Raw genomic sequence first — 16,481 nt, forward strand, 5'->3', positions numbered from 1 at the left:
CCCCTCTGGAGATAAGTTTTCTGCCAGAGGAGAAACGTAGTTCGTCAGCGGAGATAAATTGTCTGCCACCGGAAATAAGTTTTTTGCCAGAGGAGAAACGCTGTTCGTCAGCAGGGATAAATTGTCCGTCAGGGGATATAAATTTCCCGCCGCCGGAGATAGGATTTCTGCCAGAGGAGAAACGTAGTTCGTCAGCGGAGATAAATTGTCTGCCACCGGAAATAAGTTTTCTGCCAGAGGAGAAACGTTTTTCGTCAGCAGAGATAAGTTGTCCGGCAGGGGATATAAATTTAACGCCATCGGAGATAAGTTTTCCGCCAGCGGAGAGACGTATTTCATCAGCAGAGATAAGTTGTCCGGCAGGGGATATAAATTTCCCGCCACCGGAAGGACCTGTTCTGCCAGCGGAGATAAGTTTTCTGGCAGCGCAGGAACGTAGTTCGTCAGCGGAGATAAATTGTCTGCCAGCGGCGATAAGTTGTTCGCCGGAGAGACGTATTTCGTCAGCAGAGATAAGTTGTCCGGCAAGGGTTATAAGTTTTCTGCCAGAGGAGAAACGTAGTTCGTCAGCGGAGATAAATTGTCTGCCACCGGAAATAAGTTTTCTGCCAGAGGAGAAACGTAGTTCGTCAGCGGGAATAAATTGTCCGTCAGGGGATATAAATTTCCCGCCGCCGGAGATAAGATTTCTGCCAGCGGATAATCGTAGTTCGTCACCGGAGATAAATTGTCTGCCACCGGAAATAAGTTCTCCGCTAGCGGAGATACGTATTTCGTCAGCAGAGATAAGTTGTACGGCAGGGGATATAAATTTCCCCCTCTGGAGATAAGTTTTCTGCCAGAGGAGAAACGTAGTTCGTCAGCGGAGATAAATTGTCTGCCACCGGAAATAAGTTTTCTGCCAGAGGAGAAACGTTGTTCGTCAGCGGGGATAAATTGTCCGTCAGGGGATATAAATTTCCCGCCGCCGGAGATAAGATTTCTGCCAGCGGATAATCGTAGTTCGTCAGCGGAGATAAATTGTCTGCCAGCGGAGATAAGTTGTCCGCCAGCGGATATAGATTTCCCGCCACCGGAAATAAGTTTTCCGCCAGCGGAGAGACGTATTTCGTCATTAGAGATAATTTGTCTGGCAGGGGATATGGATTTCCCGCCACCGGAAATAAGTTTTCCGCCAGCGGAAAGACGTATTTCGTTAGCAGATTAAGTTGTCCGGCAAGGGTTATAAATTTCCCCCTCTGGAGATAAGTTTTCTGCCAGAGGAGCAACGTAGTTCGTCAGCGGGGATAAATTGTCCGTCAGGGGATATAAATTTCCCGCCACCGGAGATAAGATTTCTGCCAGCGGATAATCGTAGTTCGTCACTGGAGATAAATTGTCTGCCACCGGAAATAAGTTCTCCGCCAGCGGAAAGACGTATTTCGTCAGCAGAGATAAGTTGTCCGGCAGGGGATATAAATTTCACGCCACCGGAAGTACATGTTCTGCCAGCGGAGATAAGTTTTCTGGCAGCGGAGGAACGTAGTTCGTCAGCGGAGATAAATGGTCTGCCAGCGGCGATAAGTTGTTCGCCGGAGAGACTTATTTCGTCAGCAGAGATAAGTTGTCCGGCAGGGGATATAGATTTCCCGCCACCGGAAATAAGTTTTCTGTCGGCGGAGAATACTATTTCGTCAGCAGAGATAAGTTGTCCGGCAGGGGATATTAATTTCCCGCCACCGGAAATAAGTTTTCCGCCAGCGGAGATACGTATTTCGTTAGCAGAGTTAAGTTTTCCGCCAGCGGATATAAATTTCCCGCCACCGGAAATATGTTTTCCGCCAGCGGAGAGACGTATTTTGTCAGCAGAGATAAGATGTCCGGCAGGGGATATAACTTTCCCCCTCTGGAGATAAGTTTTCTGCCAGAGGAGAAACGTAGTTCGTCAGCGGATATAAATTTCCCTCCACCGCAGAATATTTTTACCGCCAGCGGAGAGATGTATTTTGTCAGCAGAGGTAAGATGTCCGGCAAGGGTTATAAATATCCCCCTCTGGAGATAAGTTTTCTGCCAGATGAGAAACGTAGTTCGTCAGCGGATATAAAATATCTGCCACCGGAAATAAATTTTACGCCAGCGGAGAAACGTAATTCGTCTGCGGGGATAAATTGTCCGTCTGGGGATATAAATTTCCCGCCGCCGGAGATAAATTGTCTGCCAGCGGAGATAAGTTGTCCCTCAGCGGATATAGATTACCCGCCACCGGAAACAAGTTTTCCGCCAGCGGAGAGACGTATTTCGTCAGCAGAGATAAGTTGTCCGGCAGGGGATATAGATATTTCGCCACCGGAAATAACTTTTCCGCAAGCGGAGAGACGTATTTCGTCAGCAGAAATAAGTGGTCCGGCAAGGGTTATAAATTTCCCCCTCTGGAGATAAGTTTTCTGCCAGAGGAGAAACGTAGTTCGTCAGCGGATATAAATTTCCCTCCACCGCAGAATATTTTTACCGCCAGCGGAGAGATGTATTTTGTCAGCAGAGGTAAGATGTCCGGCAAGGGTTATAAATATCCCCCTCTGGAGATAAGTTTTCTGCCAGATGAGAAACGTAGTTCGTCAGCGGATATAAAATATCTGCCACCGGAAATAAATTTTACGCCAGCGGAGAAACGTAATTCGTCTGCGGGGATAAATTGTCCGTCTGGGGATATAAATTTCCCGCCGCCGGAGATAAATTGTCTGCCAGCGGAGATAAGTTGTCCCTCAGCGGATATAGATTACCCGCCACCGGAAACAAGTTTTCCGCCAGCGGAGAGACGTATTTCGTCAGCAGAGATAAGTTGTCCGGCAGGGGATATAAATTTCCCGCCACCGGAAATAAGTTTTCCGCCAGCGGAGAGACGTATTTCGTCAGCAGAGATAAGTTGTCCGGCAGGGGATATAAATTTCCCGCCACCGGAAATAAGTTTTCCGCCAGCGGAGAGACGTATTTCGTCAGCAGAGATAAGTTGTCCGGCAGCGGATATAAATTTCCCGCTACCGGAAATAAGTTTTCCGCCAGCGGAGAAACGTAATTCGTCTGCGGGTATAAATTGTCTGTCTGGGGATATAAATTTCCCGCCACCGGAAATAAGTTTTCCGCCATTGGAGAGACGTATTTCGTCAGCAGAGATAAGTTGTCCGGCAGGGGATATAAATTTCCCGCCACCGGAAATAAGTTTTCCGCCAGCGGAGAGACGTATTTCGTCAGCAGAGATAAGTTGTCCGGCAGCGGATATAAATTTCCCGCTACCGGAAATAAGTTTTCCGCCAGCGGAGAAACGTAATTCGTCTGCGGGTATAAATTGTCTGTCTGGGGATATAAATTTCCCGCCACCGGAAATAAGTTTTCCGCCAGCGGAGAGACGTATTTCGTCAGCAGAGATAAGTTGTCCGGCAAGGGTTATAAATTTCCCCCTCTGGAGATAAGTTTTCTGCCAGAGGAGAAACGTAGTTCGTCAGCGGGGATAAATTGTCCGTCAGGGGATATAAATTTCCCGCCGCCGGAGATAAGATTTCTGCCAGCGGATAATCGTAGTTCGTTAGCGGAGATAAATTGTCTGCCACCGGAAATAAGTTTTCCGCCAGCGGAGAGACGTATTTCGTCAGCAGAGATAAGATGTCCGGTAGGGGATATAAATTCCTCGCCGACGGAAGTAAATGTTCTGCCGGTGGAGAAACGTAATTCGTCAGCGGGGATAAATTGTCCGTCAGAGGATATAGGTTTCCCGCCACCGGAGATAAGTTTTCCGCCAGCGGAGGGACGTTTTTTGTCAGCAGAGATAAGTTGTCCGCAGGACATTTAAATTTAGGTAGGGGATATAAATTCCTCGCCACCGGAAGTACATGTTCTGCCAGCGGAGATAAGTTTTCTGCCGGCGGAGAAACGTAGTTCGTCAGCAGAGATAAGTTTTCCGGCTGGTGATATAGATATTTCGCCACCGGAAATAACTTTTCCGCAAGCGGAGAGACGTATTTCGTCAGCAGAAATAAGTGGTCCGGCAAGGGTTATAAATTTCCCCCTCTGGAGATAAGTTTTCTGCCAGAGGAGAAACGTAGTTCGTCAGCGGATATAAATTTCCCGCCACCGCAGAATATTTTTACCGCGAGCGGAGATGTGTATTTTGTCAGCAGAGATAAGTTGTCCGGCAAGGGTTATAAATTTCCCTCTCTGGAGATAAGTTTTCTGCCAGAGGAGAAACGTAAATCGTCAGCGGGGATAAATTGTCCGTCAGGGGATATAAATTTCCCGCCGCCGGAGATAAGATTTCTGCCAGCGGATAATCGTAATTCGTCAGCGGAGATAAATTGTCTTCCAGCGGAGATAAGTTGTCCGCCAGCGGATATAGATTTCCCGCCACCGGAAATAAGTTTTCCGCCAGCGGAGAGACGTATTTCGTCAGCAGAGATAAGTTGTCCGGCAAGGGTTATAAATTTCCCCCTCTGGAGATAAATTTTCTGCCAGAGGAGAAACGTAGTTCGTCAGCGGGGATAAATTGTCCGTCAGGGGATATCAATTTCCCGCCGCCGGAGATAAGATTTCTGCCACCGGATAATCGTAGTTCGTCAGCGGAGATAAATTGTCTGCCACCGGAAATAAGTTTTCCGCCAGCGGAGAGACGTATTTCGTCAGCAGAGATAAGATGTCCGGTAGGGGATATAAATTCCTCGACGCCGGAAGTAAATGTTCTGCCAGCGGAGATAAGTGCTCTGCCGGTGGAGAAACGTAATTCGTCAGCGGGGATAAATTGTCCGTCAGAGGATATACGTTTGCCGCCACCGGAGATAAGTTTTCCGCCAGCGGAGAGACGTTTTTTGTCAGCAGAGATAAGTTGTCCGCAGGAGATATAAATTTCCCGCCGCCGGAGGTAAATTTTCTGCCAGCGGAGATTAATTTTCTGCCAGTGGAGAAACGTAATTCGTCAGCGGATATAAATTTCCCGCCACCGCAGAATATTGTTACCGCCAGCGGAGAGATGTATTTTTTCAGCAGAGATAAGATGTCCGGTAGGGGATATAAATTCCTCGCCGACGGAAGTAAATGTTCTGCCGGTGGAGAAACGTAATTCGTCAGCGGGGATAAATTGTCCGTCAGAGGATATAGGTTTCCCGCCACCGGAGATAAGTTTTCCGCCAGCGGAGGGACGTTTTTTGTCAGCAGAGATAAGTTGTCCGCAGGACATTTAAATTTAGGTAGGGGATATAAATTCCTCGCCACCGGAAGTACATGTTCTGCCAGCGGAGATAAGTTTTCTGCCGGCGGAGAAACGTAGTTCGTCAGCAGAGATAAGTTTTCCGGCTGGTGATATAGATATTTCGCCACCGGAAATAACTTTTCCGCAAGCGGAGAGACGTATTTCGTCAGCAGAAATAAGTGGTCCGGCAAGGGTTATAAATTTCCCCCTCTGGAGATAAGTTTTCTGCCAGAGGAGAAACGTAGTTCGTCAGCGGATATAAATTGTCCGTCAGGGGATATCAATTTCCCGCCGCCGGAGATAAGATTTCTGCCAGCGGATAATCGTTGTTCGTCAGCGGAGATAAATTGTCTGCCACCGGAAATAAGTTTTCCGCCAGCGGAGAGACGTATTTCGTCAGCAGAGATAAGATGTCCGGTAGGGGATATAAATTCCTCGCCGCCGGAAGTAAATGTTCTGCCAGCGGAGATAAGTGCTCTGCCGGTGGAGAAACGTAGTTCGTCAGCGGGGATAAATTGTCCGTCAGAGGATATACGTTTCCCGCCACCGGAGATAAGTTTTCCGCCAGCGGAGAGACGTTTTTTGTCAGCAGAGATAAGTTGTCCGCAGGAGATATAAATTTCCCGCCGCCGGAGGTAAATTTTCTGCCAGCGGAGATTAATTTTCTGCCAGTTGTAAGGAAGTTCTCAGGCCGAGGTACAGCTTCTCAGTCTGTCCAGGGCCCGGTCCTTCCCCACAGCAAAATTTGTTGTGTGAGGACGTAAGGGGAGAGCCGCTCGTGGCGAAAGCGCGCCCGTGGGGTGGATCGTGGGACGGTCGGGCCTGGCCCGGCCACGGGGCGTGGTTGAAGCCGTGCGTGGGGCCGCAGAGACGTGCGTTGCGGGTCATGTATGGCGGGAGAAGAGGTTTGGATCAGGGATCGGAAGGGTATGGGAGAGGGGAGTCCAGCTTAGCAGATGCCGCATGATCCAGGACTCACATCTGCGTCGCCAGGTCCCCAGGGCGAGGGTGTAGGAGAGGGAACCCAGCTTTGCGAATGCCGCGTGAATCCACGACTCACATTCAGCATCGCCGGGTCCCCAGGGGGAAAACGTACAGGAGAGGAAAAACCCAGCTTGGTGAATGCCGCGTGATCCACGACTCACATCCACTTCGCTGGGCCTCCCGGGAAAAGGGAAGAGAGGGGGAGGGGGAGTGAGTGACTCCTACGGGCGAATGTTCTGAGACAGGTGGGTGGAGGTTGGTGTCTTTATTATTTTCGGATCATTTCCCTACTTACAATCCCGCGCCTGCAGCGGGGAAATAAGCGCCAAAAAACTTATATTAAACCACATGTGTGCATGGATATGTAAAAACTGTCTATGCCTGCCTACTGCACCGATCTGTTCCCCCCCAGAGCTCACATACGTGAGGTGGCTCACCCTTGTTTCCCTCCTTTGGGGTCCTGGTATCCCGCGGCGGGTCCTCGTCACGTCGGCTTATTTCGTACACCGCGTGCTCACAACTTCTTTTCTTTTTACACACCGCGGTCGCGGCTTATTCTTTCGCCACACAACCGGTCTTGTTCAGCCCTTGGAGATCACTCTCGAGTCTCGCCCGCGCTGGACCGTGCCAGGCCTCTGCTTTGTCTTTTTCCAGCTTCTCTGCCGCTTCGTGGCTGCGCAGCTTCGGCTGTCGGCCTCGGCGGCGTGGGTGATCGGCTGCGTCGGTGTATTCTCTGCTTCGCCGTCGGCCCTTTCCTCGGCTGCGTGGGCGTAAAGCCGATCGGCGGCTTCTCTGTCGCTTCGCTCTCTTTCCTCTGTGTCTAGCCGTTCTCTTCGTTGCGTTCTCTCTTCGCTGCGTGGCCGTCGTCTGCGTCTCTCTTTCGTGTGTGTATAGCCGTTCTCTTCGTTGCGTTCTCTCTTCCGTGTGTGTATAGCCGTTCTCTTCATTGCGTTCTCTATTTCGTGTGTGTATACTCTGTATTGTGGAGGCTTATGCCTTCACACAGTGGAGAAACGTCATTCGTCAGCGGATATAAATTTCCCGCCACTGCAGAATATTGTTACCGCCAGCGGAGAGATGTATTTTTTCAGCAGAGATAAGATGTCCGGTAGGGGATATAAATTCCTCGCCACCGGAAGTACATGTTCTGCCAGCGGAGATAAGTTTTCTGCCGGCGGAGAAACGTAGTTCGTCAGCAGAGATAAGTTTTCCGGCAGGTGATATAGATATTCCGCCACCGGAAATAACTTTTCCGAAAGCGGAGAGACGTATTTCGTCAGCAGAAACAAGTGGTCCGGCAAGGGTTATAAATTTCCCCCTCTGGAGATAAGTTTTCTGCCAGAGGAGAAACGTAGTTCGTCAGCGGATATAAAATATCTGCCACCGGAAATAAGTGTTACGCCAGCGGAGAAACGTAATTCGTCTGCGGGGATAAATTGTCCGTCTGGGGATATAAATTTCCCGCCGCCGGAGATAAATTGTCTGGCAGCGGAGATAAGTTGTCCCTCAGCGGATATAGATTACCCGCCACCGGAAACAAGTTTTCCGCCAGCGGAGAGACGTATTTCGTCAGCAGAGATAAGTTGTCCGGCAGGGGATATAAATTTCCCGCTACCGGAAGGACATGTTCTGCCAGCGGAGATAAGTTTTCTGGCAGCGCAGGAACGTAGTTCGTCAGCGGAGATAAATTGTCTGCCAGCGGCGATAAGTTGTTCGCCGGAGAGACGTATTTCGTCAGCAGAGATAAGTTGTCCGGCAAGGGTTATAAGTTTTCTGCCAGAGGAGAAACGTAGTTCGTCAGCGGAGATAAATTGTCTGCCACCGGAAATAAGTTTTCTGCCAGAGGAGAAACGTAGTTCGTCAGCGGGGATAAATTGTCCGTCAGGGGATATAAATTTCCCGCCGCCGGAGATAAGATTTCTGCCAGCGGATAATCGTAGTTCGTCAGCGGAGATAAATTGTCTGCCAGCGGAGATAAGTTGTCCGCCAGCGGATATAGATTTCCCGCCACCGGAAATAAGTTTTCCGCCAGCGGAGAGACGTATTTCGTCATTAGAGATAATTTGTCTGGCAGGGGATATGGATTTCCCGCCGCCGGAGATAAGTTTTCCGCCAGCGGAGAGACGTATTTCGTTAGCAGAGATAAGTTGTCTGGCAGGGGATATAGATTTCCCGCCGCCGGAGATAAGTTTTCTGCCAGCGTAGTGACGTATTTCGTCAGCGGGGATAATTTGTCCGTCAGAGGATATACGTTTCCCGCCACCGGAGATAAGTTTTCCGCCAGCGGAGAGACGTTTTTTGTCAGCAGAGATAAGTTGTCCGCAAGAGATATAAATTTCCCGCCGCCGGAGATAAGATTTCTGCCAGCGGATAATCGTAGTTCGTCAGCGGAGATAAATTGTCTGCCAGCGGAGATAAGTTGTCCGCCAGCGGATATAGATTTCCCGCCACCGGAAATAAGTTTTCCGCAAGCGGAGAGACGTATTTCGTCAGGAGAGATAATTTGTCTGGCAGGGGATATGGATTTCCCGCCACCGGAAATAAGTTTTCCGCCAGCGGAGAGACGTATTTCATCAGCAGATATAAGTTGTCCGGCAAGGGTTATAAATTTCCCCCTCTGGAGATAAGTTTTCTGCCAGAGGAGAAACGTAGTTCGTCTGCGGGGATAAATTGTCCGTCTGGGGATATAAATTTCCCGCCGCCGGAGATAAATTGTCTGCCAGCGGAGAGACGTATTTCGTCAGCAGAGATAAGTTGTCCGGCAGGGGATATAAATTTCCCGCCACCGGAAATAAGTTTTCCGCCAGCGGAGAGACGTATTTCGTCAGCAGAGATAAGTTGTCCGGCAGGGGATATAAATTTCCCGCCACCGGAAATAAGTTTTCCGCCAGCGGAGAGACGTATTTCGTCAGCAGAGATAAGTTGTCCGGCAGGGGATATAAATTTCCCGCCACCGGAAATAAGTTTTCCGCCAGCGGAGAGACGTATTTCGTCAGCAGAGATAAGTTGTCCGGCAGGGGATATAAATTTCCCGCCACCGGAAATAAGTTTTCCGCCAGCGGAGAGACGTATTTCGTCAGCAGAGATAAGTTGTCCGGCAGCGGATATAAATTTCCCGCTACCGGAAATAAGTTTTCCGCCAGCGGAGAAACGTAATTCGTCTGCGGGTATAAATTGTCTGTCTGGGGATATAAATTTCCCGCCACCGGAAATAAGTTTTCCGCCAGCGGAGAGACGTATTTCGTCAGCAGAGATAAGTTGTCCGGCAGGGGATATAAATTTCACGCCACCGGAAGTACATGTTCTGCCAGCGGAGATAAGTTTTCTGCCAGCGGAGGAACGTAGTTCGTCAGCGGAGATAAATTGTCTGCCAGCGGCGATAAGTTGTTCGCCGGAGAGACGTATTTCGTCAGCAGAGATAAGTTGTCCGGCAGGGGGTATATATTTCCCGCCACCGGAAATAAGTTTTCCGCCAGCGGAGAGACGTATTTCGTCAGCAGAGATAAGTTGTCCGGCAGGGGATATAAATTTCCCGCCATCGGAGATAAGTTTTCCGCCAGCGGAGAGACGTATTTCGTTAGCAGAGATAAGTTGTCTGGCAGGGGATATAGATTTCCCGCCGCCGGAGATAAGTTTTCTGCCAGCGTAGTGACGTATTTCGTCAGCGGGGATAATTTGTCCGTCAGAGGATATACGTTTCCCGCCACCGGAGATAAGTTTTCCGCCAGCGGAGAGACGTTTTTTGTCAGCAGAGATAAGTTGTCCGCAAGAGATATAAATTTCCCGGCGCCGGAGATAAGATTTCTGCCAGCGGATAATCGTAGTTCGTCAGCGGAGATAAATTGTCTGCCAGCGGAGATAAGTTGTCCGCCAGCGGATATAGATTTCCCGCCACCGGAAATAAGTTTTCCGCAAGCGGAGAGACGTATTTCGTCAGCAGAGATAAGTTGTCCGGCAGGGGATATAAATTTCCCGCCACCGGAAATAAGTTTTCCGCCAGCGGAGAGACGTATTTCGTCAGCAGAGATAAGTTGTCCGGCAGGGGATATAAATTTCCCGCCACCGGAAATAAGTTTTCCGCCAGCGGAGAGACGTATTTCGTCAGCAGAGATAAGTTGTCCGGCAGGGGATATAAATTTCCCGCCACCGGAAATAAGTTTTCCGCCAGCGGAGAGACGTATTTCGTCAGCAGAGATAAGTTGTCCGGCAGGGGATATAAATTTCCCGCCACCGGAAATAAGTTTTCCGCCAGCGGAGAGACGTATTTCGTCAGCAGAGATAAGTTGTCCGGCAGCGGATATAAATTTCCCGCTACCGGAAATAAGTTTTCCGCCAGCGGAGAAACGTAATTCGTCTGCGGGTATAAATTGTCTGTCTGGGGATATAAATTTCCCGCCACCGGAAATAAGTTTTCCGCCAGCGGAGAGACGTATTTCGTCAGCAGAGATAAGTTGTCCGGCAGGGGATATAAATTTCACGCCACCGGAAGTACATGTTCTGCCAGCGGAGATAAGTTTTCTGCCAGCGGAGGAACGTAGTTCGTCAGCGGAGATAAATTGTCTGCCAGCGGCGATAAGTTGTTCGCCGGAGAGACGTATTTCGTCAGCAGAGATAAGTTGTCCGGCAGGGGGTATATATTTCCCGCCACCGGAAATAAGTTTTCCGCCAGCGGAGAGACGTATTTCGTCAGCAGAGATAAGTTGTCCGGCAGGGGATATAAATTTCCCGCCATCGGAGATAAGTTTTCCGCCAGCGGAGAGACGTATTTCGTTAGCAGAGATAAGTTGTCTGGCAGGGGATATAGATTTCCCGCCGCCGGAGATAAGTTTTCTGCCAGCGTAGTGACGTATTTCGTCAGCGGGGATAATTTGTCCGTCAGAGGATATACGTTTCCCGCCACCGGAGATAAGTTTTCCGCCAGCGGAGAGACGTTTTTTGTCAGCAGAGATAAGTTGTCCGCAGGAGATATAAATTTCCCGGCGCCGGAGATAAGATTTCTGCCAGCGGATAATCGTAGTTCGTCAGCGGAGATAAATTGTCTGCCAGCGGAGATAAGTTGTCCGCCAGCGGATATAGATTTCCCGCCACCGGAAATAAGTTTTCCGCAAGCGGAGAGACGTATTTCGTCAGGAGAGATAATTTGTCTGGCAGGGGATATAGATTACCCGCCACCGGAAACAAGTTTTCCGCCAGCGGAGAGACGTATTTCGTCAGCAGAGATAAGTTGTCCGGCAGGGGATATAAATTTCCCGCCACCGGAAGTACATGTTCTGCCAGCGGAGATAAGTTTTCTGGCAGCGCAGGAACGTAGTTCGTCAGCGGAGATAAATTGTCTGCCAGCGGCGATAAGTTGTTCGCCGGAGAGACGTATTTCGTCAGCAGAGATAAGTTGTCCGGCAGGGGATATAGATTTCCCGCCACCGGAAATAAGTTTTCCGCCAGCGGAGAGACGTATTTCGTCAGCAGAGATAAGTTGTCCGGCAGCGGATATAAATTTCACGCTACCGGAAATAAGTTTTCCGCCAGCGGAGAAACGTAATTCGTCTGCGGGTATAAATTGTCTGTCTGGGGATATAAATTTCCCGCCACCGGAAATAAGTTTTCCGCCAGCGGAGAGACGTATTTCGTCAGCAGAGATAAGTTGTCCGGCAGGGGATATAAATTTCCCGCCACCGGAAATAAGTTTTCCGCCAGCGGAGAGACGTATTTCGTCAGCAGAGATAAGTTGTCCGGCAGGGGATATAAATTTCCCGCCACCGGAAATAAGTTTTCCGCCAGCGGAGAGACGTATTTCGTCAGCAGAGATAAGTTGTCCGGCAGCGGATATAAATTTCCCGCTACCGGAAATAAGTTTTCCGCCAGCGGAGAAACGTAATTCGTCTGCGGGTATAAATTGTCTGTCTGGGGATATAAATTTCCCGCCACCGGAAATAAGTTTTCCGCCAGCGGAGAGACGTATTTCGTCAGCAGAGATAAGTTGTCCGGCAGGGGATATAAATTTCACGCCACCGGAAGTACATGTTCTGCCAGCGGAGATAAGTTTTCTGCCAGCGGAGGAACGTAGTTCGTCAGCGGAGATAAATTGTCTGCCAGCGGTGATAAGTTGTTCGCCGGAGAGACGTATTTCGTCAGCAGAGATAAGTTGTCCGGCAGGGGGTATATATTTCCCGCCACCGGAAATAAGTTTTCCGCCAGCGGAGAGACGTATTTCGTCAGCAGAGATAAGTTGTCCGGCAGGGGATATAAATTTCCCGCCATCGGAGATAAGTTTTCCGCCAGCGGAGAGACGTATTTCGTTAGCAGAGATAAGTTTTCCGCCAGCGGCTATAAATTTCCCGCCACCGGAAATATGTTTTCCGCCAGCGGAGTGACGTATTTCGTTAGCAGAGATATGTTGACCGGCAGGGGATATAAATTTCCCGCCGCCGGAGATAAATTGTCTGCCAGCGGAGATAAGTTGTCCGTCAGCGGATATAGATTTCCCGCCACCGGAAAGAACTTTTCCGCCAGCGGAGAGACGTATTTCGTCAGCAGAGATAAGTTGTACGGCAGGGGATATAAATTTCCCCCTCTGGAGATAAGTTTTCTGCCAGAGGAGAAACGTAGTTCGTCAGCGGAGATAAATTGTCTGCCACCGGAAATAAGTTTTCTGCCAGAGGAGAAACGTTGTTCGTCAGCGGGGATAAATTGTCCGTCAGGGGATATAAATTTCCCGCCGCCGGAGATAGGATTTCTGCCAATGGAGAAACGTAGTTCGTCAGCGGAGATAAATTGTCTGCCACCGGAAATAAGTTTTCTGCCAGAGGAGAAACGTTTTTCGTCAGCAGAGATAAGTTTTCCGTCAGCGGATATAGATTTCCCGCCACCCGAAATAAGTTTTCCGCCAGTATAGTGACGTATTTCGTTAGCAGAGATATGTTGTCCGGCAGGGGATATAAATTTCCCGCCACCGGAAATATGTTTTCCGCCAGCGGAGAAACGTAATTCGTCTGCGGGGATAAATTGTCCTTATGGGGATATAAATTTCCCGCCGCCGGAGATAAATTGTCTGCTAGCGGAGATAAGTTGTCCGTCAGCGGATATAGATTTCCCGCCACCGGAAACAAGTTTTCCGTCAGCGGAGAGACGTATTTCGTCAGCAGAGATAAGTTGTACGGCAGGGGATATAAATTTCCCCCTCTGGAGATAAGTTTTCTGCCAGAGGAGAAACGTAGTTTGTCAGCGGATATAAATTATCTGCCACCGGAAATAAATTTTCCGCCAGCGGAGAAACGTAATTCGTCTGCGGGAGATAAATTGTCTGCCAGCGGAGAAAAGTTTTCCGTCAGCGGATATAGATTTCCCGCCACCCGAAATAAGTTTTCCGCCAGTATAGTGACGTATTTCGTTAGCAGAGATATGTTGTCCGGCAGGGGATATAAATTTCCCGCCACCGGAAATAAGTTTTCCGCCAGCGGAGTGGCGTATTTCGTTAGCAGAGATAAGTTGTCCGGCAGGGGATATAAATTTCCCGCTACCGGAAATAAGTTTTCCGCCAGCGGAGAGACGTTTTTCGTTAGCAGAGATAAGTTTTCCGCCAGCGGATATAAATATCCCGCCACCGGAAATAAGTTTTCCGCCAGCGGAAAGACGTATTTCGTCAGCAGAGATAAGTTGTACGGCAGGGGATATAAATTTCCCCCTCTGGAGATAAGTTTTCTGCCAGAGGAGAAACGTAGTTCGTCAGCGGATATAAATTATCTGCCACCGGAAATAAGTTTTCCGCCAGCGGAGAAACGTAATTCGTCTGCGGGAGATAAATTGTCTGCCAGCGGAGAAAAGTTTTCCGTCAGCGGATATAGATTTCCCGCCACCCGAAATAAGTTTTCCGCCAGTGGAGTGACGTATTTCGTTAGCAGAGATAAGTTGTCCGGCAGGGGATATGAATTTCCCGCCACCGGAAATAAAATCTCCGCCAGCGGAGTGACGTATTTCGTTAGCAGAGATAAGTTGTCCGGCAGGGGATATAAATTTCCCGCCACCGGAAATAAGTTTTCCGCCAGCGGAGAGACGTTTTTCGTTAGCAGAGATAAGTTTTCCGCCAGCGGATATAAATTTCCCGCCACCGGAAATAAGTTTTCCGCCAGCGGAAAGACGTATTTCGTCAGCAGAGATAAGTTGTCCGGCAGGGGATATAAATTTCCCGCCACCGGAAGTACATGTTCTGCCAGCGGAGATAAGTTTTCTGCCAGCGGAGGAACGTGGTTTGTCAGCGGAGATAAATTGTCTGCCAGCGGCGATAAGTTGTTCGCCGGAGAGACGTATTTCGTCAGCAGAGATAAGTTGTCCGGCAGGGGATATAGATTTCCCGCCACCGGAAATAAGTTTTCCGCCAGCGGAGAGACGTATTTCGTCAGCAGAGATAAGTTGTCCGGCAGCGGATATAAATTTCCCGCTACCGGAAATAAGTTTTCCGCCAGCGGAGAAACGTAATTCGTCTGCGGGTATAAATTGTCTGTCTGGGGATATAAATTTCCCGCCACCGGAAGTACATGTTCTGCCAGCGGAGATAAGTTTTCTGCCAGCGGAGGAACGTAGTTCGTCAGCGGAGATAAATTGTCTGCCAGCGGCGATAAGTTGTTCGCCGGAGAGACGTATTTCGTCAGCAGAGATAAGTTGTCCGGCAGCGGATATAAATTTCCCGCTTCCGGAAATAAGTTTTCCGCCAGCGGAGAAACGTAATTCGTCTGCGGGTATAAATTGTCTGTCTGGGGATATAAATTTCCCGCCACCGGAAATAAGTTTTCCGCCAGCGGAGAGACGTATTTCGTCAGCAGAGATAAGTTGTCCGGCAGGGGATATAAATTTCACGCCACCGGAAGTACATGTTCTGCCAGCGGAGATAAGTTTTCTGCCAGCGGAGGAACGTAGTTCGTCAGCGGAGATAAATTGTCTGCCAGCGGCGATAAGTTGTTCGCCGGAGAGACGTATTTCGTCAGCAGAGATAAGTTGTCCGGCAGGGGGTATAGATTTCCCGCCACCGGAAATAAGTTTTCCGCCAGCGGAGAGACGTATTTCGTCAGCAGAGATAAGTTGTCCGGCAGCGGATATAAATTTCCCGCTACCGGAAATAAGTTTTCCGCCAGCGGAGAAACGTAATTCGTCTGCGGGTATAAATTGTCTGTCTGGGCATATAAATTTCCCGCCACCGGAAATAAGTTTTCCGCCAGCGGAGAGACGTATTTCGTCAGCAGAGATAAGTTGTCCGGCAGGGGATATAAATTTCCCGCCACCGGAAGTACATGTTCTGCCAGCGGAGATAAGTTTTCTGCCAGCGGAGGAACGTAGTTCGTCAGCGGAGATAAATTGTCTGCCGGCGGCGATAAGTTGTTCGCCGGAGAGACGTATTTCGTCAGCAGAGATAAGTTGTCCGGCAGGGGGTATAGATTTCCCGCCACCGGAAATAAGTTTTCCGCCAGCGGAGAGACGTATTTCGTCAGCAGAGATAAGTTGTCCGGCAGGGGGTATAGATTTCCCGCCACCGGAAATAAGTTTTCCGCCAGCGGAGAGACGTATTTCGTCAGCAGAGATAAGTTGTCCGGCAGCGGATATAAATTTCCCGCCACCGGAAATAAGTTTTCCGCCAGCGGAGAGACGTATTTCGTCAGCAGAGATAAGTTGTCCGGCAGCGGATATAAATTTCCCGCTACCGGAAATAAGTTTTCCGCCAGCGGAGAAACGTAATTCGTCTGCGGGTATAAATTGTCTGTCTGGGCATATAAATTTCCCGCCACCGGAAATAAGTTTTCCGCCAGCGGAGAGACGTATTTCGTCAGCAGAGATAAGTTGTCCGGCAGGGGATATAAATTTCCCGCCACCGGAAGTACATGTTCTGCCAGCGGAGATAAGTTTTCTGCCAGCGGAGGAACGTAGTTCGTCAGCGGAGATAAAGTGTCTGCCAGCGGCGATAAGTTGTTCGCCGGAGAGGCGTATTTCGTCAGCAGAGATAAGTTGTCCGGCAGGGGATATAGATTTCCGGCCACCGGAAATAAGTTTTCCGCCAGCGGAGAGACGTATTTCGTCAGCAGAGATAAGTTGTTCAGCAGGGGATATATATTTCCCACTCTGGAGATAATTTTTCTGCCAGAGGAGAAACGTAGTTCGTCAGCGGATGTAAATTATCTGCCATCGGAAATAAGTTTTCCGCCAGCAGAGAGACGTATTTCGTCAGCAGAGATGAGTTGTCCGGCAGGGGATATAGATTTCCCGCCACCGGAAATAAGTTTTCTACCGGCGGAGAATCGT

Source organism: Drosophila pseudoobscura, unplaced genomic scaffold (genome assembly GCF_009870125.1).
Source record: "Drosophila pseudoobscura strain MV-25-SWS-2005 unplaced genomic scaffold, UCI_Dpse_MV25 Unplacedtig00000077, whole genome shotgun sequence".
NCBI lineage: Eukaryota > Metazoa > Arthropoda > Insecta > Diptera > Drosophilidae > Drosophila > Drosophila pseudoobscura.